The 20,513-nt window shown below is 46.5% G+C and overlaps 8 non-coding genes across 8 annotated transcripts; all 8 read left to right on the top strand.

Moving 5' to 3' along the window:
• Positions 1 to 5,231: 5,231 nt before the first annotated feature.
• LOC141240436 (U2 spliceosomal RNA) lies at positions 5,232 to 5,422 on the top strand. The gene has a single exon (XR_012305684.1). It is a non-coding gene; the product is annotated as a U2 spliceosomal RNA (small nuclear RNA).
• Positions 5,423 to 6,537: 1,115 nt separating this feature from the next.
• LOC141240392 (U2 spliceosomal RNA) lies at positions 6,538 to 6,728 on the top strand. The gene has a single exon (XR_012305641.1). It is a non-coding gene; the product is annotated as a U2 spliceosomal RNA (small nuclear RNA).
• Positions 6,729 to 7,843: 1,115 nt separating this feature from the next.
• On the top strand, positions 7,844 to 8,034 carry LOC141240391 (U2 spliceosomal RNA). The gene has a single exon (XR_012305640.1). It is a non-coding gene; the product is annotated as a U2 spliceosomal RNA (small nuclear RNA).
• Positions 8,035 to 9,149: 1,115 nt separating this feature from the next.
• LOC141240390 (U2 spliceosomal RNA) lies at positions 9,150 to 9,340 on the top strand. The gene has a single exon (XR_012305639.1). It is a non-coding gene; the product is annotated as a U2 spliceosomal RNA (small nuclear RNA).
• A 6,192-nt stretch (positions 9,341 to 15,532) lies between these two features.
• On the top strand, positions 15,533 to 15,730 carry LOC141240513 (U2 spliceosomal RNA). Its single transcript, XR_012305750.1, has one exon. It is a non-coding gene; the product is annotated as a U2 spliceosomal RNA (small nuclear RNA).
• Positions 15,731 to 16,845: 1,115 nt separating this feature from the next.
• LOC141240389 (U2 spliceosomal RNA) lies at positions 16,846 to 17,036 on the top strand. The gene has a single exon (XR_012305638.1). It is a non-coding gene; the product is annotated as a U2 spliceosomal RNA (small nuclear RNA).
• A 1,112-nt stretch (positions 17,037 to 18,148) lies between these two features.
• Positions 18,149 to 18,339, top strand: LOC141240442 (U2 spliceosomal RNA). The gene has a single exon (XR_012305690.1). It is a non-coding gene; the product is annotated as a U2 spliceosomal RNA (small nuclear RNA).
• A 1,115-nt stretch (positions 18,340 to 19,454) lies between these two features.
• On the top strand, positions 19,455 to 19,645 carry LOC141240386 (U2 spliceosomal RNA). The gene has a single exon (XR_012305636.1). It is a non-coding gene; the product is annotated as a U2 spliceosomal RNA (small nuclear RNA).
• Positions 19,646 to 20,513: the final 868 nt, after the last annotated feature.

The following is a 20,513-nucleotide window of genomic DNA, read 5'->3' as shown; positions in this document are numbered from 1 at the left end:
CCAGAATCTTCCGCAGGGAATTCGAGGACCAGTCGTTCACTTCAAGGAGATCACTTCCACTGTCCACAGGAAAAATTGATTTCATCTGGTTAGCTAGGATGCTACCTCCTATCCAGCCATCCCTAGCAACAGACGAAACGGGTGGAGTACCAGGAACAGCACACAAGGAAGTCTCTCTCCACATATTTTCAGGTGGCACCCCAGAGGGTACAGGAGACGACTGGAAGTCCTTCACCGGGTTGGAGGGGGACAGAGACTTGGGGGTAATCTCTGCTTCGAGGTACATCTTGTCAAGCTCACAGGAAGAAATAGACGGGTTATCAGGTACATAATGAGGAAAAGTCACTGTCTCTTTGTTATCTGGTGGTACCCCGGAGAATTCAGGAAACAACTGGAGGTCCTCCGCCGGGTCAGAAGAGTGCAGAGGCTCAGAGAAAACATCTGCTTCAGAGTACACAAGGTCGGACTCACTGGACGAAGCAAGCGAGGTATCAGATCCAGGATATAGGAAAGTCTCTGTCCATTCACCACCAGGTGGCACCCCGAAGGGTTCTGGAGACAACTGGAGGTCCTCCGCCTGGTCGGAGGGGTGTAGAGACTCGGGATTAACCTCTGCTTCGGAGTACACTAGGTTGGACTCACTGGACGAAGCGAGCGAGGTATCAGGTACAGAGTAAAGGAGAGTCTCTGTCCTTTCGCTACCAGGTAGCACCCCGAAGGGTTCTGGACACAACTGGAGGTCCTCCGCCTGGTCGGAGGGGTGTAGAGACTCGGGAGTAACCTCTGCTTCGGAGTACACTAGGTTGGACTCACTGGACGAAGCGAGCGAGGTATCAGGTACAGAGTATAGGAGAGTCTCTGTCCTTTCGCTACCAGGTAGCACCCCGAAGGGTTCTGGAGACAACTGGAGGTCCTCCGCCTGGTCGGAGGGGTGTAGAGACTCGGGGGTAACTACCACTTTGGGGTACCCATTGTCAGGCTCACAGGACGAAGCGGACAAAGTATCGAGTACCGAGTGTAGAGAAGTCTCTCTCCATTTGTCATCGAGTGGTATCCCGGAGGATTCAGGAGGCAACAGGGGGTCCTCCGCCAGGTAGTAGAGGTGCACAGACTCTGAGGTAACCACAGCTTTGGAGCATCCTTGGACATGCACACCGGTTAAAGTGGGTGAAGCATCTGATGCTGGGTGCAGGAAGTTCTCCTGTGTGGAGTCTGGATGGGCAGAAGTCTCTTCGGGCAGGAGAACCGGAGCACTACCCACACACATTACCCATTGGGGCTTCTCCGGGATACAGGGAGATGAAGCTTCAGTAGGGACTTCAAGGTTGGGGTCAGGAGGTCTCAGGGAGGACAGACCCTGGCGTGACGGCTTGCCTCTACGTCTAGCACGTCTGGACTGCCTCTTGAGGTTGGGAGAAGTATTCCGGAAAGCGTAGTCACCCTGTGAGGATTCTGGGTGGGCAGTAGTCTCATTGGGCTGGAGGACTATTGCGCTACCCACACACATTACCCATCGGGGCTGCTCCGGGATATTGGGAGGTGAAGCTTCAGCAGGAGCCTCCGGGTTAGGATCATCGAAGACCATTAGAAAGGCCACCAGGAAGGCCATTAGGTCCAGGAGGATCGGATCCCGTGTTTCATATAGGGGGTTGATCCATTCCAAGGCATCACCCGCCAGGTAAGACATAATGAATGCCACCTTAACCCGATCGGTGGGAAAACATAGAGGGTAGAACTTGAAGTGTAGCATGCATTGCTCCACAAATGCACGACTTTGTCTTGGATCCCCATAGTAACGTGGCGGATCCGCAGGAACGAGAGCAGATAGATCCATCTGGACGGGTGCGTAATTCGCCTGGAACTCAGCTGAGAAAAAAAAAAACTTTTATTTATTTATTTTTAATGCATGTATTCGCTGGAAAACTTCTCAGAGAGCGAAGGCCGTGGGGCTCAACGGGAACCATGGCCTGAGCATGCTGTTATGCACACGCCCGGACTGACTGGCGTGTGCGGGTGTTGTGGTTCCACTGGACCATGGACCGGAGAGTGCCTGGAGGGGCGTGACTAAGTATCTGGCCGATCCGACCAAGGTGGCACGACGGCATACGACGCCAGTGCACCAGGGAGAAACCGGGCAGAGGGACCAGGTGCTACTCCAGGTCAAACTCCGGACACGGGGGTTGACCCACACTGGAATTACTGGAACAGGCAGGTTAGGCTGGCACAGACTGGTGGATGTAAGCAAACACGGCAGGTATGCAGAGGGGTGGATACAGGCGAGTATGCAGGCAGGGAGGTACTGGCCGAAAGGACGGGCTGGAGCACAGAAAGGTTAAGACCCAGTACAGACTGGGTCACAGAACCGCAGATGCGGTAGACAACCACAGCAGAGAGGGAACACCCAAAGCGGTGGGCAAGAACAGAGCAGGACGGGACTGCAGGAGCAGCGAGCACAAGCAGGGCAGGACAGGACTGCCGGAGCAGCGGGCAGAAGCAGGGCAGGACAGGACTGCCGGATCAGCGGGCAGAAGCAGGGCAGGACAGGACTGCCGGATCAGCGGGCAGAAGCAGGGCAGGACAGGACAGGACTGCCGGAGCAGCGGGCAGAAGCAGGGCAGGACAGGACAGGACTGCCGGAGCAGCGGGCAGAAGCAGGGCAGGACAGGACAGGACTGCCGGAGCAGCGGGCAGAAGCAGGGCAGGACAGGACAGGACTGCCGGAGCAGCGGGCAGAAGCAGGGCAGGACAGGACAGGACTGCCGGAGCAGCGGGCAGAAGCAGGGCAGGACAGGACAGGACTGCCGGAGCAGCGGGCAGAAGCAGGGCAGGACAGGACAGGACTGCCGGAGCAGCGGGCAGAAGCAGGGCAGGACAGGACAGGACTGCCGGAGCAGCGGGCAGAAGCAGGGCAGGACAGGACAGGACTGCCGGAGCAGCGGGCAGAAGCAGGGCAGGACAGGACAGGACTGCCGAAGCAGCGGGCAGAAGCAGGGCAGGACAGGACTGCCAGAGCAGCGGGCAGAAGCAGGGCAGGACAGGACTGCCGGAGCAGCGGGCAGAAGCAGGGCAGGACAGGACTGCCGGAGCAGTGAGCAAGGAGTCAGAGCAGGACGGACAGGGCTCTGTTCACACGGAACAGACAGGAAGGGAAAGGCAGAGCCAGATACCCACAGGGTACTTGCAGTGAAGTAGCGAGGGGACCACAAACTCACAAACGGGAGTACAGAGACAACAAGCAGGAGTTAGGTACGAGTTCAGACTCTGCAGAAAAAGGAAAGGAACAGACAGAGGCAAAACAGGTAAAGGATAGGAGAGAGTTCAGACTGGAACTGAGTGTACGGAAGAGACCGACACTGCAGCGGGATACAGGAGCGGGTCTGGGAATACGGCCCCCAGAGAGGCGGGACGAACAGGCAAGGAGCGTGTTCAGACAGGACAGACAAGATACAGGAACGGATCTAGGTAATCGGCCCCTAGAAGGCGGGAGGAACAGGCTAGGAGCGTGTTCAGACAGGCCTGGAAATACAGCCTCCAGGAAAGGCAGCAGGCAAGAGTACACAGACAGGACTCAGTTCAGACACGGGAACTGATACCACAAGGCAGGAGACATAGACAGGACTCAGTTCAGACACGGGAACAGATACTGCAAGACAGGAGAAATAGACAGGACTCAGTTCAGACAGGAACAGATACCACAAGGCAGGGACACAAACAGGACTCTGTTCAGACGGGAACAGATACCGCAAGGCACAGACAGGCAGATCTAGGAATACGGCCCCTAGAAGGCGAAAGAACAGGCAAGAAGCGTGTTCACAAAAACAGACCACAGTTCAGACACAGAACTGGAAAACAGGCAGGAAAACAGGATAGGACCTGGCATGTCAGAGACAAAAAGCCGACTGACAGGACACAATGCTCAGGCGCCATCTTGAGGAAGAAGGTGGTATAAATACCCAAAGATGGACAGCAATAGGCTGAAGGTGCAACAGGGGCGTGTCCACAGCAGGTACAAGAAACAGGAAGTTCAGCGGGTGTCGCCCTATGCAGCCAAAACAGACAAACAGACAGCAAGGAGGGAAGCCAGAGAGACATTCTGGACTGGAGATCAAGTGCGCGCTCTTGCACAGTGGGAGATGGACCACCATGCAAGGACGCCGCCAGGTATGTTACAATTTTGCTTGTTTGTCGGATTTTGGGATGGACTCTTTGGCTTTGCTTTTCTTCTCCTCATTGGATTTTTCATGTTCAAAGTTGCAGAAGCCAGATTACAAGCTCATTTTGGTTCAACTTCAGCAACTGTGCATTGCATTGCCATGTAATGTGATGCAATGCTATCTTTCTAGCTCTCCCTTTTTACTTCCTTTTGGATAAACAGACATATTAGGCAAGCATTTTGGAGCTTTCACCTAAATAACTACAGGTGGTGAGATAATCTGCACAATATAATTGACCTTTCAGTATATTGTTGCACACACACCATCTATTTAGCAAATGCCCTTGTTATCAACAGCAGCCTTTTAAACTCACCTGAGCTAACAGGTATGTGCGCTGGTTACTCTGCTGCGCTTAAAATTTCTTTTTTGGTTTGCTACAATGCCTTTTCTGAAACGTTGTCTCCTTCTGCTGGAACACTGACTTCTTTCATTTAATGCCTGCAGACTATAAAAGAGAACCCAACCCAAAAAGTTTGGTTGATTAGTCTGTGGCATTCTGTTAAACTGTTGCTTATGGCGGTCTCTGTGAGCTTCTCAGCGACATTCAGCCAGCCAGGTATCCTGCCTGCAGTAGATGGAATGTGGCAATGGAACGCTGGCTGCGCGTGTCATAATAGGCTCTGAGCCTTTATATACCTGTGCACAGCAGCAGCCACCTTCAGTCTGCTGCTGGACAGCCAGCAGCAGCAGCAGGAGAGGTATGTAATCAGGAGCCCTCCTGCTAAGGGTAGACAGCTGCTCATTCCACCCCACCCCCCGCCTTAATTGGTTCTCCTCCCTTCCAACGGTGTTGAGGCGGGTGGGAACAGCAGGGGGTGAAGGTGCTGTGTTTAAAGAGGTGGAGTTATGCAGATCTAAAACGCGTGGATTGCAGCAGCAGCAAGCCGAAAAGTGCAGGCATGTAAGGGATCTAGAGGTTGACAACATGTCTTCTTAACGGGAGTCCAGGAGCTCATCTCCACAAATGGACTTTTCAGGATCCTTGGGTGGCTCCGTAGTTTGAAACCAATTCTGGTTATCGCTTCTCGGCCTTTTGGCTAAGATCAAGTGTAGTATCTGTTCTTATCAGTTTAATATCTGATACGTCCCCTATCTGGGGACCATATATTAAATGGATTTTTAGAACAGGGAGATGGAAAAAGAGCTTGCTCTGTCCACTCCACGCATTGACCTGGTATTGCAGTATCTCCAGGACCGATGCACCCCTTCTTTAATGCAGTTTCTAAAATCAGAAAGAATTGAATTCAATGTTTTTTGTTCATTTTGCTTGTTTGTCGGATTTTGGGATGGACTCTTTGGCTTTGCTTTTCTTCTCCTCATTGGATTTTTCATGTTCAAAGTTGCAGAAGCCAGATTACAAGCTCATTTTGGTTCAACTTCAGCAACTGTGCATTGCATTGCCATGTAATGTGATGCAATGCTATCTTTCTAGCTCTCCCTTTTTACTTCCTTTTGGATAAACAGACATATTAGGCAAGCATTTTGGAGCTTTCACCTAAATAACTACAGGCGGTGAGATAAGCTGCACAATATAATTGACCTTTCAGTATATTGTTGCACACACACCATCTATTTAGCAAATGCCCTTGTTATCAACAGCAGCCTTTTAAACTCACCTGAGCTAACAGGTATGTGCGCTGGTTACTCTGCTGCGCTTAAAATTTCTTTTTTGGTTTGCTACAATGCCTTTTCTGAAACGTTGTCTCCTTCTGCTGGAACACTGACTTCTTTCATTTAATGCCTGCAGACTATAAAAGAGAACCCAACCCAAAAAGTTTGGTTGATTAGTCTGTGGCATTCTGTTAAACTGTTGCTTATGGCGGTCTCTGTGAGCTTCTCAGCGACATTCAGCCAGCCAGGTATCCTGCCTGCAGTAGATGGAATGTGGCAATGGAACGCTGGCTGCGCGTGTCATAATAGGCTCTGAGCCTTTATATACCTGTGCACAGCAGCAGCCACCTTCAGTCTGCTGCTGGACAGCCAGCAGCAGCAGCAGCAGGAGAGGTATGTAATCAGGAGCCCTCCTGCTAAGGGTAGACAGCTGCTCGTTCCACCCCACCCCCCGCCTTAATTGGTTCTCCTCCCTTCCAACGGTGTTGAGGCGGGTGGGAACAGCAGGGGGTGAAGGTGCTGTGTTTAAAGAGGTGGAGTTATGCAGATCTAAAACGCGTGGATTGCAGCAGCAGCAAGCCGAAAAGTGCAGGCATGTAAGGGATCTAGAGGTTGACAACATGTCTTCTTAACGGGAGTCCAGGAGCTCATCTCCACAAATGGACTTTTCAGGATCCTTGGGTGGCTCCGTAGTTTGAAACCAATTCTGGTTATCGCTTCTCGGCCTTTTGGCTAAGATCAAGTGTAGTATCTGTTCTTATCAGTTTAATATCTGATACGTCCCCTATCTGGGGACCATATATTAAATGGATTTTTAGAACAGGGAGATGGAAAAAGAGCTTGCTCTGTCCACTCCACGCATTGACCTGGTATTGCAGTATCTCCAGGACCGGTGCACCCCTTCTTTAATGCAGTTTCTAAAATCAGAAAGAATTGAATTCAATGTTTTTTGTTCATTTTGCTTGTTTGTCGGATTTTGGGATGGACTCTTTGGCTTTGCTTTTCTTCTCCTCATTGGATTTTTCATGTTCAAAGTTGCAGAAGCCAGATTACAAGCTCATTTTGGTTCAACTTCAGCAACTGTGCATTGCATTGCCATGTAATGTGATGCAATGCTATCTTTCTAGCTCTCCCTTTTTACTTCCTTTTGGATAAACAGACATATTAGGCAAGCATTTTGGAGCTTTCACCTAAATAACTACAGGTGGTGAGATAAGCTGCACAATATAATTGACCTTTCAGTATATTGTTGCACACACACCATCTATTTAGCAAATGCCCTTGTTATCAACAGCAGCCTTTTAAACTCACCTGAGCTAACAGGTATGTGCGCTGGTTACTCTGCTGCGCTTAAAATTTATTTTTTGGTTTGCTACAATGCCTTTTCTGAAACGTTGTCTCCTTCTGCTGGAACACTGACTTCTTTCATTTAATGCCTGCAGACTATAAAAGAGAACCCAACCCAAAAAGTTTGGTTGATTAGTCTGTGGCATTCTGTTAAACTGTTGCTTATGGCGGTCTCTGTGAGCTTCTCAGCGACATTCAGCCAGCCAGGTATCCTGCCTGCAGTAGATGGAATGTGGCAATGGAACGCTGGCTGCGCGTGTCATAATAGGCTCTGAGCCTTTATATACCTGTGCACAGCAGCAGCCACCTTCAGTCTGCTGCTGGACAGCCAGCAGCAGCAGCAGCAGGAGAGGTATGTAATCAGGAGCCCTCCTGCTAAGGGTAGACAGCTGCTCGTTCCACCCCACCCCCCGCCTTAATTGGTTCTCCTCCCTTCCAACGGTGTTGAGGCGGGTGGGAACAGCAGGGGGTGAAGGTGCTGTGTTTAAAGAGGTGGAGTTATGCAGATCTAAAACGCGTGGATTGCAGCAGCAGCAAGCCGAAAAGTGCAGGCATGTAAGGGATCTAGAGGTTGACAACATGTCTTCTTAACGGGAGTCCAGGAGCTCATCTCCACAAATGGACTTTTCAGGATCCTTGGGTGGCTCCGTAGTTTGAAACCAATTCTGGTTATCGCTTCTCGGCCTTTTGGCTAAGATCAAGTGTAGTATCTGTTCTTATCAGTTTAATATCTGATACGTCCCCTATCTGGGGACCATATATTAAATGGATTTTTAGAACAGGGAGATGGAAAAAGAGCTTGCTCTGTCCACTCCACGCATTGACCTGGTATTGCAGTATCTCCAGGACCGGTGCACCCCTTCTTTAATGCAGTTTCTAAAATCAGAAAGAATTGAATTCAATGTTTTTTGTTCATTTTGCTTGTTTGTCGGATTTTGGGATGGACTCTTTGGCTTTGCTTTTCTTCTCCTCATTGGATTTTTCATGTTCAAAGTTGCAGAAGCCAGATTACAAGCTCATTTTGGTTCAACTTCAGCAACTGTGCATTGCATTGCCATGTAATGTGATGCAATGCTATCTTTCTAGCTCTCCCTTTTTACTTCCTTTTGGATAAACAGACATATTAGGCAAGCATTTTGGAGCTTTCACCTAAATAACTACAGGTGGTGAGATAAGCTGCACAATATAATTGACCTTTCAGTATATTGTTGCACACACACCATCTATTTAGCAAATGCCCTTGTTATCAACAGCAGCCTTTTAAACTCACCTGAGCTAACAGGTATGTGCGCTGGTTACTCTGCTGCGCTTAAAATTTCTTTTTTGGTTTGCTACAATGCCTTTTCTGAAACGTTGTCTCCTTCTGCTGGAACACTGACTTCTTTCATTTAATGCCTGCAGACTATAAAAGAGAACCCAACCCAAAAAGTTTGGTTGATTAGTCTGTGGCATTCTGTTAAACTGTTGCTTATGGCGGTCTCTGTGAGCTTCTCAGCGACATTCAGCCAGCCAGGTATCCTGCCTGCAGTAGATGGAATGTGGCAATGGAACGCTGGCTGCGCGTGTCATAATAGGCTCTGAGCCTTTATATACCTGTGCACAGCAGCAGCCACCTTCAGTCTGCTGCTGGACAGCCAGCAGCAGCAGCAGCAGGAGAGGTATGTAATCAGGAGCCCTCCTGCTAAGGGTAGACAGCTGCTCGTTCCACCCCACCCCCCGCCTTAATTGGTTCTCCTCCCTTCCAACGGTGTTGAGGCGGGTGGGAACAGCAGGGGGTGAAGGTGCTGTGTTTAAAGAGGTGGAGTTATGCAGATCTAAAACGCGTGGATTGCAGCAGCAGCAAGCCGAAAAGTGCAGGCATGTAAGGGATCTAGAGGTTGACAACATGTCTTCTTAACGGGAGTCCAGGAGCTCATCTCCACAAATGGACTTTTCAGGATCCTTGGGTGGCTCCGTAGTTTGAAACCAATTCTGGTTATCGCTTCTCGGCCTTTTGGCTAAGATCAAGTGTAGTATCTGTTCTTATCAGTTTAATATCTGATACGTCCCCTATCTGGGGACCATATATTAAATGGATTTTTAGAACAGGGAGATGGAAAAAGAGCTTGCTCTGTCCACTCCACGCATTGACCTGGTATTGCAGTATCTCCAGGACCGGTGCACCCCTTCTTTAATGCAGTTTCTAAAATCAGAAAGAATTGAATTCAATGTTTTTTGTTCATTTTGCTTGTTTGTCGGATTTTGGGATGGACTCTTTGGCTTTGCTTTTCTTCTCCTCATTGGATTTTTCATGTTCAAAGTTGCAGAAGCCAGATTACAAGCTCATTTTGGTTCAACTTCAGCAACTGTGCATTGCATTGCCATGTAATGTGATGCAATGCTATCTTTCTAGCTCTCCCTTTTTACTTCCTTTTGGATAAACAGACATATTAGGCAAGCATTTTGGAGCTTTCACCTAAATAACTACAGGTGGTGAGATAAGCTGCACAATATAATTGACCTTTCAGTATATTGTTGCACACACACCATCTATTTAGCAAATGCCCTTGTTATCAACAGCAGCCTTTTAAACTCACCTGAGCTAACAGGTATGTGCGCTGGTTACTCTGCTGCGCTTAAAATTTCTCTTTTGGTTTGCTACAATGCCTTTTCTGAAACGTTGTCTCCTTCTGCTGGAACACTGACTTCTTTCATTTAATGCCTGCAGACTATAAAAGAGAACCCAACCCAAAAAGTTTGGTTGATTAGTCTGTGGCATTCTGTTAAACTGTTGCTTATGGCGGTCTCTGTGAGCTTCTCAGCGACATTCAGCCAGCCAGGTATCCTGCCTGCAGTAGATGGAATGTGGCAATGGAACGCTGGCTGCGCGTGTCATAATAGGCTCTGAGCCTTTATATACCTGTGCACAGCAGCAGCCACCTTCAGTCTGCTGCTGGACAGCCAGCAGCAGCAGCAGCAGGAGAGGTATGTAATCAGGAGCCCTCCTGCTAAGGGTAGACAGCTGCTCGTTCCACCCCACCCCCCGCCTTAATTGGTTCTCCTCCCTTCCAACGGTGTTGAGGCGGGTGGGAACAGCAGGGGGTGAAGGTGCTGTGTTTAAAGAGGTGGAGTTATGCAGATCTAAAACGCGTGGATTGCAGCAGCAGCAAGCCGAAAAGTGCAGGCATGTAAGGGATCTAGAGGTTGACAACATGTCTTCTTAACGGGAGTCCAGGAGCTCATCTCCACAAATGGACTTTTCAGGATCCTTGGGTGGCTCCGTAGTTTGAAACCAATTCTGGTTATCGCTTCTCGGCCTTTTGGCTCAGATCTGTAATGGGTCTAGTCATTTGGCTGTCTGTGCGTTAACTCTTGGCCCTGTGGCATCGCCATTTTATGGCTTAAGCCACTTGCTGCTATAAGGAGTTGGCCAGTAGACACGACTAGCGATAATGGGACGCATTCGATACGCTGGGCCCGGTGAGGCTCGAGTGAAGTTTGGAATCCAGATTGATGTGGAAGAAGGCAAAGAAGGAATCTTTACCCTCAGCTTCGTGGTGAAGGAGATTTTGTTTGGACTCCTTGAAGTGAAGAAGGAAGAAATCTTGTGCCTCCAGCAATTCAAAAGCAAGTATAATCTTGTATTTACTTCTATGGCTGTTTGCAACAATTTCTATGATTGTTTGAAAAAGAATCTGGACAATCAATATTTGGATGGGCTGACTTTTGTCATCTTGTATTGCTCCAAAGAGGTACCTCTGACTGTTTTCATGTACAACCCACATGTGGACTTGGCTTTGATTTATGCCTTTCTAAATAGGCACTGCTATATTACCAAGGTGGCAGTAAAAGTCATGAATGAGGAGGAACTATGGACCGGTAAATATCGTTTCATGGTCAAGTTCCGGGAAAGTCCTGATGAACCAGGGGGTATACATTATCCTCCATCAAATTTTTCCATTGGGAGTGAGCGGGGTTACCTGTTCTTCCCCAATGCGCCCAGGTTTTGTCGTCATTGTAGGAGGTATGGCCATACTCAGGAAGCATGCGACATCAGACAGATTATTTGCAGGAAGTGCAATGAGGTGGGTCATTCTTCCAATAATTGCAAAAATGAAATAGTCTGTAACCTCTGCGGAGAGAAGGGGCATGCCTTCAGAGACTGTATATTCCATCCTGGTTCATATGCGGGGGCAGCGGGAAGGGGAAGGAGAAGAAATGAATCTCCTGCACCCACAGCTACAACTCCGACTGCTCCAACTCCGACTGCTCCGATATCTACTCTGGCTTTCCTGGATGAGGAGGAGGCTCGGGTTGCTTTTCCAGAACTGGTTCGTGTGAATGTAAGAGGAAATATGGAGCTGGCACCTGAGCCACCGGTGCAGAGGGCCGCGTCTGTGGCTTCAGATGTCAGTGAGTCTGAGACGATAACTGATGATCGTATAGGCATGGAAGTGGCCCCGGTGGAGGATCTGGAGGCTGAAATTCCAGACATGATGGTTACATTGCAGGGGGAAGAGGAGTCTGATCTGACCAGAACACCGCATGTGGCCTGGAGCGATGTCGTTTCTGACCTTGAGGAGGAGGGAGGTCAGGGGGACTTTGACCCCCAGCGGCGGGATTATAGTTCAGATGAAGATGGAGGCGCTTCAGTGAAGAAAAAGAAGAAAACTGAGCCATCCTTTTCCCCTTTAAGTGACTGCAGTGTGAGTCCAGCCCGGGTGTACCCTACTGCATCCGATCCCCAAGATGTGTCTTTTTTGGGGGAAGGCACAAACTACGATATCTGCACGTCCAGCGTCCTACCCCCAGAAGGGTTAGGATGATGTACAGGTGGGCATGTTGTCGTGACCTGCCACATCAAATTAATAGATGGGTGCCCAAGTTGCTCTCAGCATCTTGTCGCTAAATGTTAGGCTGATTAAATCTGAGTCGAGAAGAGTGGCAATTTTGGACTACTTGAGCAACTTGGATGCGGACGTATACTGTGTCCAGGAGTGTGGGATCTCCGATCCCTTAAGTGAAAATGCATGGCCTTTAGGTCAAAGTGTGTGGTCTGGTTCTGTATGTAATAAAAATTGTGGGGTAGGTGTTTTGGTGAAGGGTTATAGTGTTAAGATAGAAAGTTACATGGTGGTGGAGGCGGGGAGGTGTGTAATATGTGAGTTAAATTGTAGGGGGTGGAGGGTTAGGGTGGTAAATATGTATGCACCAATAGATAAAGGGGAGAGGCTGGAAATTTTTGAGAAATTATGTTTTTTTTTATCTGGCAAAATGCCAATAATTTTTGTTGGAGATTTCAATTGTGTGACGGAGGGGGATAAGATGGATGTTACAGGTAAAAGACTCAAGAGTCTTGTGGCGGATTTTTCCTTACAGGATGCTGCGGAAGTTTTTTTAGGTAATCCACCTCCTGCGACCTATAAGGCCGACAGGGGAGGCATAGAGTCTAGAATAGACCGTATCTTCTTTTCTTCACAAAATGTTATTTGTAGGAATTTCCAGCAGGAAGATGTTCCCTTCTCTGACCATGTGTGTTTGAGGGCACGTCTAGAAGGTAAGATTTCCTTTGTATATGGTGGTGGCGTGTGGAAACTTAATGTGCGTTTGCTGGAAGATAATAGGATCATGCGTGATTTTAGGCGAATGTATGTTAGGTGGAGGGATAAAAAAAGTGATTTCAGGAATGTGCTTGAGTGGTGGGACTGGATGAAGAGTGAGATTGGTTTTTTCTTTAGAAAAAGGGGCAGGAGGAAAGCAGCAATGAATAGAGCAAAATTTAATGATTTAAGCTCTAGACTGGAGTGGCTGAGGATGTTAAGGATGATTGGAGTGGATGTGGATGTTTTGATGTGTCAAGTGAAAGAAGAGATTAAGAAATATATTGAGGGTAAAGGGAAAGAAATTATTTACCGTTCTAAGATTGAACATTTGGAGAAAAATGAGAAATGCACAAGGTTTTTTTTCAAAAAAGTTTTTGGGAAGAAAGTAGATATGGATGAGGTGGTGAATGGTGATGGGGTGTGTGTGAGTGGGAAGGATGTGATGCAGGAGGTGGTGTTGTTTTATAAGGAGTTGTATGGGGAAAAATGGGTTGATGATAGGATGTTGACTGATGCTTTGGGGTGTTTAGAAGGTTGTTTGGGTGAGGATGAACGTGAAATATTGGATGATGTAATTGTGTTGGATGAAGTTAAAAAAGTGGTGATGTCTGCGAGTAAGAATAAAACACCTGGGAAGGATGGACTGCCCGTGGAGTTATATGTTAAGGAATGGGACACGATGGGAAATGACTTATTGGAGGTGTGCCAGTATATGTTCACGGAGAATATGTTGAGTGAATCTATGAGAGATGGGGTGGTGGTTTTGGTTCATAAGAAAGGTGATAAAAAGGATTTGGGGAATTGGAGGCCAATCACCCTTTTGAATGCAGACTATAAGGTGTTTAGTAAATTGTTGGCTAGCCGGATGCGGGAAGTGATTGGCGGTGTGGTGGATGAAGATCAAGTGTGTGCAGTGCCTGGGAGAAGTATGACTGAAAATTTGGTGTTGTTGCGTGATGTGATTGGGGATTGTATGAGTCGTAAGCAGAAATGTTTGTTGTTTTCGGTTGATTTTGAAAAAGCTTTTGACCGTGTGTCACATAGCTTTATGTTTAAGGTTTTGTCTAAGATGGGTTATTCCAGGAATTTTGTAAACTGTGTTAGGAGTTTGTATTGTAATGTTTCAAGTGAATTTTTGGTGAATGGGTGGTTGAGTGAGAAAGTGAGAATTAAATCAGGAGTGCGTCAGGGGTGCCCTATGTCCCCTTTTTTGTTTATTAGTGTGATTGAAGTGTTGATGTGTATGGTTAGGAAGGATAAGGTTATGAGAGGTGTGATGATTCCTGGGAGTAATGGAAAGGATGTGAGAATTCTAGGTTACATGGATGATGTAGTGATTGTGAGTGGGAATATGGCTGCGATGAGTAGGGCAAGGTTGATATTAAGTTTGTTTTGTAGTGTCTCAGCTTTTAAGGTCAATTGGACTAAGAGTTCCTTTAAATGTTTTGGTGAGAGGAATGTACGGATGGATGGTGTGAGGTGTGAGGATGGTGCAATAAAGGTGCTTGGGATTAAGTTTAATGATGATTTGAAAGGAAATGAGAGTTGGGAAGATTGTGGGGTGAGAGTGGTGCGCAAGTTGAATTTTTGGCGAATGAGAGAATTAACTCTGACTGGGAAAGTTCTGATTATTAAGGCGGTTATTTTGCCTATTTTGTTGTTTGTTGCGAATGTATATCCTGCTGCTTTTAAGAAAATTAGGAAAACTGAGAAATTCATCTTTAATTTTCTTTGGGGAAGTCGCATGGAGAAATTGAAACGGGAATATGTCTATAAGTTATGTGTAAATGGTGGTTTGGATTTTCCAAATATTGATTTCTTTTTAGGGATTAGTTACGTGAAAATGGTGGTGGTGGTTCTAGGGAAAAGTAATAAGTGTGCTTATATGATGAAGTATTCGGCTGGATGGATGCTTTATGGCTTAAAGTGGGTCAAAAGGGATGCTAGAGTGCCTGTTGCTTTTAAGTGTCCTGTATGGTATGGTTGTGTTGAGAAATTTGTAAGGAAGTATGATTTGTTGTCCGTTAACATGAGTGATTTTAGGCAAAAGAAGAAAGTCATTAGGATGGTGCGTGAGCGTGAGGTGGTATGTAATATCAATGGGTTGAGAGGGGAGGAAGTAACCGAGATGTGGAGAAAATTAAGTATAGATGGTGTGACTAACAGACAGAGAGATATCGCTTGGATGATATTGCATGACATTTTGCCTGTTAGAGATGTGCAAAAGAAGAGGGATTTAGTTAAATCTGAGGTATGCCCGAGGGATGGATGTGGTTTGAGAGAGCATGTTAGACATATGGTATGGGATTGTGATTTTGCATATGATGTATGGAAGGGTATAGGGGGACTTTGCAAGGAATTGGTGGGTGTAAAGTATGTTAATTGGAAACTTGCTATGTTTGGGATGGGTGCATGTAGTAGAATTAAGGATAGGATTTTATGGTTGTTGGTGGTGTGTGTAATTGAAAGTTTGTGGGATGCGAGGAATTTGTTAGTTTTTAAAAGGAAGAAAATGTCAGTTAATGAATGTTTGAGATTGATTCTGTCACGTATGTATGTAATATACCTCTGGGATCAGGAACGTGGAAGTATTATAGATGCTGAAGGGATCTGGAAGTTTAAAAAGTGGAGGTTTTTGGTAAAGTTTAATTAGTAGTGTATAATGTACCTGATGATAAGGTTTGGTTTTATTTTTGATTATATACCAAGTGTGATGAAAGGCTAAGTGTCAATGAAAGGCTTTTGTAAGTCGATTTGATGGAGCTTATGCTCCGGCCTATCTGATTTGGTTAAAAAAAAAAAAAAAAAAAAAAAAAAAAAAAATCTGTTCTTATCAGTTTAATATCTGATACGTCCCCTATCTGGGGACCATATATTAAATGGATTTTTAGAACAGGGAGATGGAAAAAGAGCTTGCTCTGTCCACTCCACGCATTGACCTGGTATTGCAGTATCTCCAGGACCGGTGCACCCCTTCTTTAATGCAGTTTCTAAAATCAGAAAGAATTGAATTCAATGTTTTTTGTTCATTTTGCTTGTTTGTCGGATTTTGGGATGGACTCTTTGGCTTTGCTTTTCTTCTCCTCATTGGATTTTTCATGTTCAAAGTTGCAGAAGCCAGATTACAAGCTCATTTTGGTTCAACTTCAGCAACTGTGCATTGCATTGCCATGTAATGTGATGCAATGCTATCTTTCTAGCTCTCCCTTTTTACTTCCTTTTGGATAAACAGACATATTAGGCAAGCATTTTGGAGCTTTCACCTAAATAACTACAGGTGGTGAGATAAGCTGCACAATATAATTGACCTTTCAGTATATTGTTGCACACACACCATCTATTTAGCAAATGCCCTTGTTATCAACAGCAGCCTTTTAAACTCACCTGAGCTAACAGGTATGTGCGCTGGTTACTCTGCTGCGCTTAAAATTTCTTTTTTGGTTTGCTACAATGCCTTTTCTGAAACGTTGTCTCCTTCTGCTGGAACACTGACTTCTTTCATTTAATGCCTGCAGACTATAAAAGAGAACCCAACCCAAAAAGTTTGGTTGATTAGTCTGTGGCATTCTGTTAAACTGTTGCTTATGGCGGTCTCTGTGAGCTTCTCAGCGACATTCAGCCAGCCAGGTATCCTGCCTGCAGTAGATGGAATGTGGCAATGGAACGCTGGCTGCGCGTGTCATAATAGGCTCTGAGCCTTTATATACCTGTGCACAGCAGCAGCCACCTTCAGTCTGCTGCTGGACAGCCAGCAGCAGCAGCAGCAGGAGAGGTATGTAATCAGGAGCCCTCCTGCTAAGGGTAGACAGCTGCTCGTTCCACCCCACCCCCCGCCTTAATTGGTTCTCCTCCCTTCCAACGGTGTTGAGGCGGGTGGGAACAGCAGGGGGTGAAGGTGCTGTGTTTAAAGAGGTGGAGTTATGCAGATCTAAAACGCGTGGATTGCAGCAGCAGCAAGCCGAAAAGTGCAGGCATGTAAGGGATCTAGAGGTTGACAACATGTCTTCTTAACGGGAGTCCAGGAGCTCATCTCCACAAATGGACTTTTCAGGATCCTTGGGTGGCTCCGTAGTTTGAAACCAATTCTGGTTATCGCTTCTCGGCCTTTTGGCTAAGATCAAGTGTAGTATCTGTTCTTATCAGTTTAATATCTGATACGTCCCCTATCTGGGGACCATATATTAAATGGATTTTTAGAACAGGGAGATGGAAAAAGAGCTTGCTCTGTCCACTCCACGCATTGACCTGGTATTGCAGTATCTCCAGGACCGGTGCACCCCTTCTTTAATGCAGTTTCTAAAATCAGAAAGAATTGAATTCAATGTTTTTTGTTCATTTTGCTTGTTTGTCGGATTTTGGGATGGACTCTTTGGCTTTGCTTTTCTTCTCCTCATTGGATTTTTCATGTTCAAAGTTGCAGAAGCCAGATTACAAGCTCATTTTGGTTCAACTTCAGCAACTGTGCATTGCATTGCCATGTAATGTGATGCAATGCTATCTTTCTAGCTCTCCCTTTTTACTTCCTTTTGGATAAACAGACATATTAGGCAAGCATTTTGGAGCTTTCACCTAAATAACTACAGGTGGTGAGATAAGCTGCACAATATAATTGACCTTTCAGTATATTGTTGCACACACACCATCTATTTAGCAAATGCCCTTGTTATCAACAGCAGCCTTTTAAACTCACCTGAGCTAACAGGTATGTGCGCTGGTTACTCTGCTGCGCTTAAAATTTCTTTTTTGGTTTGCTACAATGCCTTTTCTGAAACGTTGTCTCCTTCTGCTGGAACACTGACTTCTTTCATTTAATGCCTGCAGACTATAAAAGAGAACCCAACCCAAAAAGTTTGGTTGATTAGTCTGTGGCATTCTGTTAAACTGTTGCTTATGGCGGTCTCTGTGAGCTTCTCAGCGACATTCAGCCAGCCAGGTATCCTGCCTGCAGTAGATGGAATGTGGCAATGGAACGCTGGCTGCGCGTGTCATAATAGGCTCTGAGCCTTTATATACCTGTGCACAGCAGCAGCCACCTTCAGTCTGCTGCTGGACAGCCAGCAGCAGCAGCAGGAGAGGTATGTAATCAGGAGCCCTCCTGCTAAGGGTAGACAGCTGCTCGTTCCACCCCACCCCCCGCCTTAATTGGTTCTCCTCCCTTCCAACGGTGTTGAGGCGGGTGGGAACAGCAGGGGGTGAAGGTGCTGTGTTTAAAGAGGTGGAGTTATGCAGATCTAAAACGCGTGGATTGCAGCAGCAGCAAGCCGAAAAGTGCAGGCATGTAAGGGATCTAGAGGTTGACAACATGTCTTCTTAACGGGAGTCCAGGAGCTCATCTCCACAAATGGACTTTTCAGGATCCTTGGGTGGCTCCGTAGTTTGAAACCAATTCTGGTTATCGCTTCTCGGCCTTTTGGCTAAGATCAAGTGTAGTATCTGTTCTTATCAGTTTAATATCTGATACGTCCCCTATCTGGGGACCATATATTAAATGGATTTTTAGAACAGGGAGATGGAAAAAGAGCTTGCTCTGTCCACTCCACGCATTGACCTGGTACTGCAGTATCTCCAGGACCGGTGCACCCCTTCTTTAATGCAGTTTCTAAAATCAGAAAGAATTGAATTCAATGTTTTTTGTTCATTTTGCTTGTTTGTCGGATTTTGGGATGGACTCTTTGGCTTTGCTTTTCTTCTCCTCATTGGATTTTTCATGTTCAAAGTTGCAGAAGCCAGATTACAAGCTCATTTTGGTTCAACTTCAGCAACTGTGCATTGCATTGCCATGTAATGTGATGCAATGCTATCTTTCTAGCTCTCCCTTTTTACTTCCTTTTGGATAAACAGACATATTAGGCAAGCATTTTGGAGCTTTCACCTAAATAACTACAGGTGGTGAGATAAGCTGCACAATATAATTGACCTTTCAGTATATTGTTGCACACACACCATCTATTTAGCAAATGCCCTTGTTATCAACAGCAGCCTTTTAAACTCACCTGAGCTAACAGGTATGTGCGCTGGTTACTCTGCTGCGCTTAAAATTTCTTTTTTGGTTTGCTACAATGCCTTTTCTGAAACGTTGTCTCCTTCTGCTGGAACACTGACTTCTTTCATTTAATGCCTGCAGACTATAAAAGAGAACCCAACCCAAAAAGTTTGGTTGATTAGTCTGTGGCATTCTGTTAAACTGTTGCTTATGGCGGTCTCTGTGAGCTTCTCAGCGACATTCAGCCAGCCAGGTATCCTGCCTGCAGTAGATGGAATGTGGCAATGGAACGCTGGCTGCGCGTGTCATAATAGGCTCTGAGCCTTTATATACCTGTGCACAGCAGCAGCCACCTTCAGTCTGCTGCTGGACAGCCAGCAGCAGCAGCAGCAGGAGAGGTATGTAATCAGGAGCCCTCCTGCTAAGGGTAGACAGCTGCTCGTTCCACCCCACCCCCCGCCTTAATTGGTTCTCCTCCCTTCCAACGGTGTTGAGGCGGGTGGGAACAGCAGGGGGTGAAGGTGCTGTGTTTAAAGAGGTGGAGTTATGCAGATCTAAAACGCGTGGATTGCAGCAGCAGCAAGCCGAAAAGTGCAGGCATGTAAGGGATCTAGAGGTTGACAACATGTCTTCTTAACGGGAGTCCAGGAGCTCATCTCCACAAATGGACTTTTCAGGATCCTTGGGTGGCTCCGTAGTTTGAAACCAATTCTGGTTATCGCTTCTCGGCCTTTTGGCTAAGATCAAGTGTAGTATCTGTTCTTATCAGTTTAATATCTGATACGTCCCCTATCTGGGGACCATATATTAAATGGATTTTTAGAACAGGGAGATGGAAAAAGAGCTTGCTCTGTCCACTCCACGCATTGACCTGGTATTGCAGTATCTCCAGGACCGGTGCACCCCTTCTTTAATGCAGTTTCTAAAATCAGAAAGAATTGAATTCAATGTTTTTTGTTCATTTTGCTTGTTTGTCGGATTTTGGGATGGACTCTTTGGCTTTGCTTTTCTTCTCCTCATTGGATTTTTCATGTTCAAAGTTGCAGAAGCCAGATTACAAGCTCATTTTGGTTCAACTTCAGCAACTGTGCATTGCATTGCCATGTAATGTGATGCAATGCTATCTTTCTAGCTCTCCCTTTTTACTTCCTTTTGGATAAACAGACATATTAGGCAAGCATTTTGGAGCTTTCACCTAAATAACTACAGGTGGTGAGATAAGCTGCACAATATAATTGACCTTTCAGTATATTGTTGCACACACACCATCTATTTAGCAAATGCCCTTGTTATCAACAGCAGCCTTTTAAACTCACCTGAGCTAACAGGTATGTGCGCTGGTTACTCTGCTGCGCTTAAAATTTCTTTTTTGGTTTGCTACAATGCCTTTTCTGAAACGTTGTCTCCTTCTGCTGGAACACTGACTTCTTTCATTTAATGCCTGCAGACTATAAAAGAGAACCCAACCCAAAAAGTTTGGTTGATTAGTCTGTGGCATTCTGTTAAACTGTTGCTTATGGCGGTCTCTGTGAGCTTCTCAGCGACATTCAGCCAGCCAGGTATCCTGCCTGCAGTAGATGGAATGTGGCAATGGAACGCTGGCTGCGCGTGTCATAATAGGCTCTGAGCCTTTATATACCTGTGCACAGCAGCAGCCACCTTCAGTCTGCTGCTGGACAGCCAGCAGCAGCAGCAGCAGGAGAGGTATGTAATCAGGAGCCCTCCTGCTAAGGGTAGACAGCTGCTCGTTCCACCCCACCCCCCGCCTTAATTGGT

This window comes from Phyllobates terribilis, unplaced genomic scaffold (assembly GCF_046119375.1).
Source record: "Phyllobates terribilis strain yellow unplaced genomic scaffold, ASM4611937v1 Scaffold_853__1_contigs__length_604787, whole genome shotgun sequence".
Classification (NCBI taxonomy): Eukaryota; Metazoa; Chordata; class Amphibia; order Anura; family Dendrobatidae; genus Phyllobates; species Phyllobates terribilis.
This window is presented reverse-complemented; position numbering and strand designations above follow the sequence as displayed.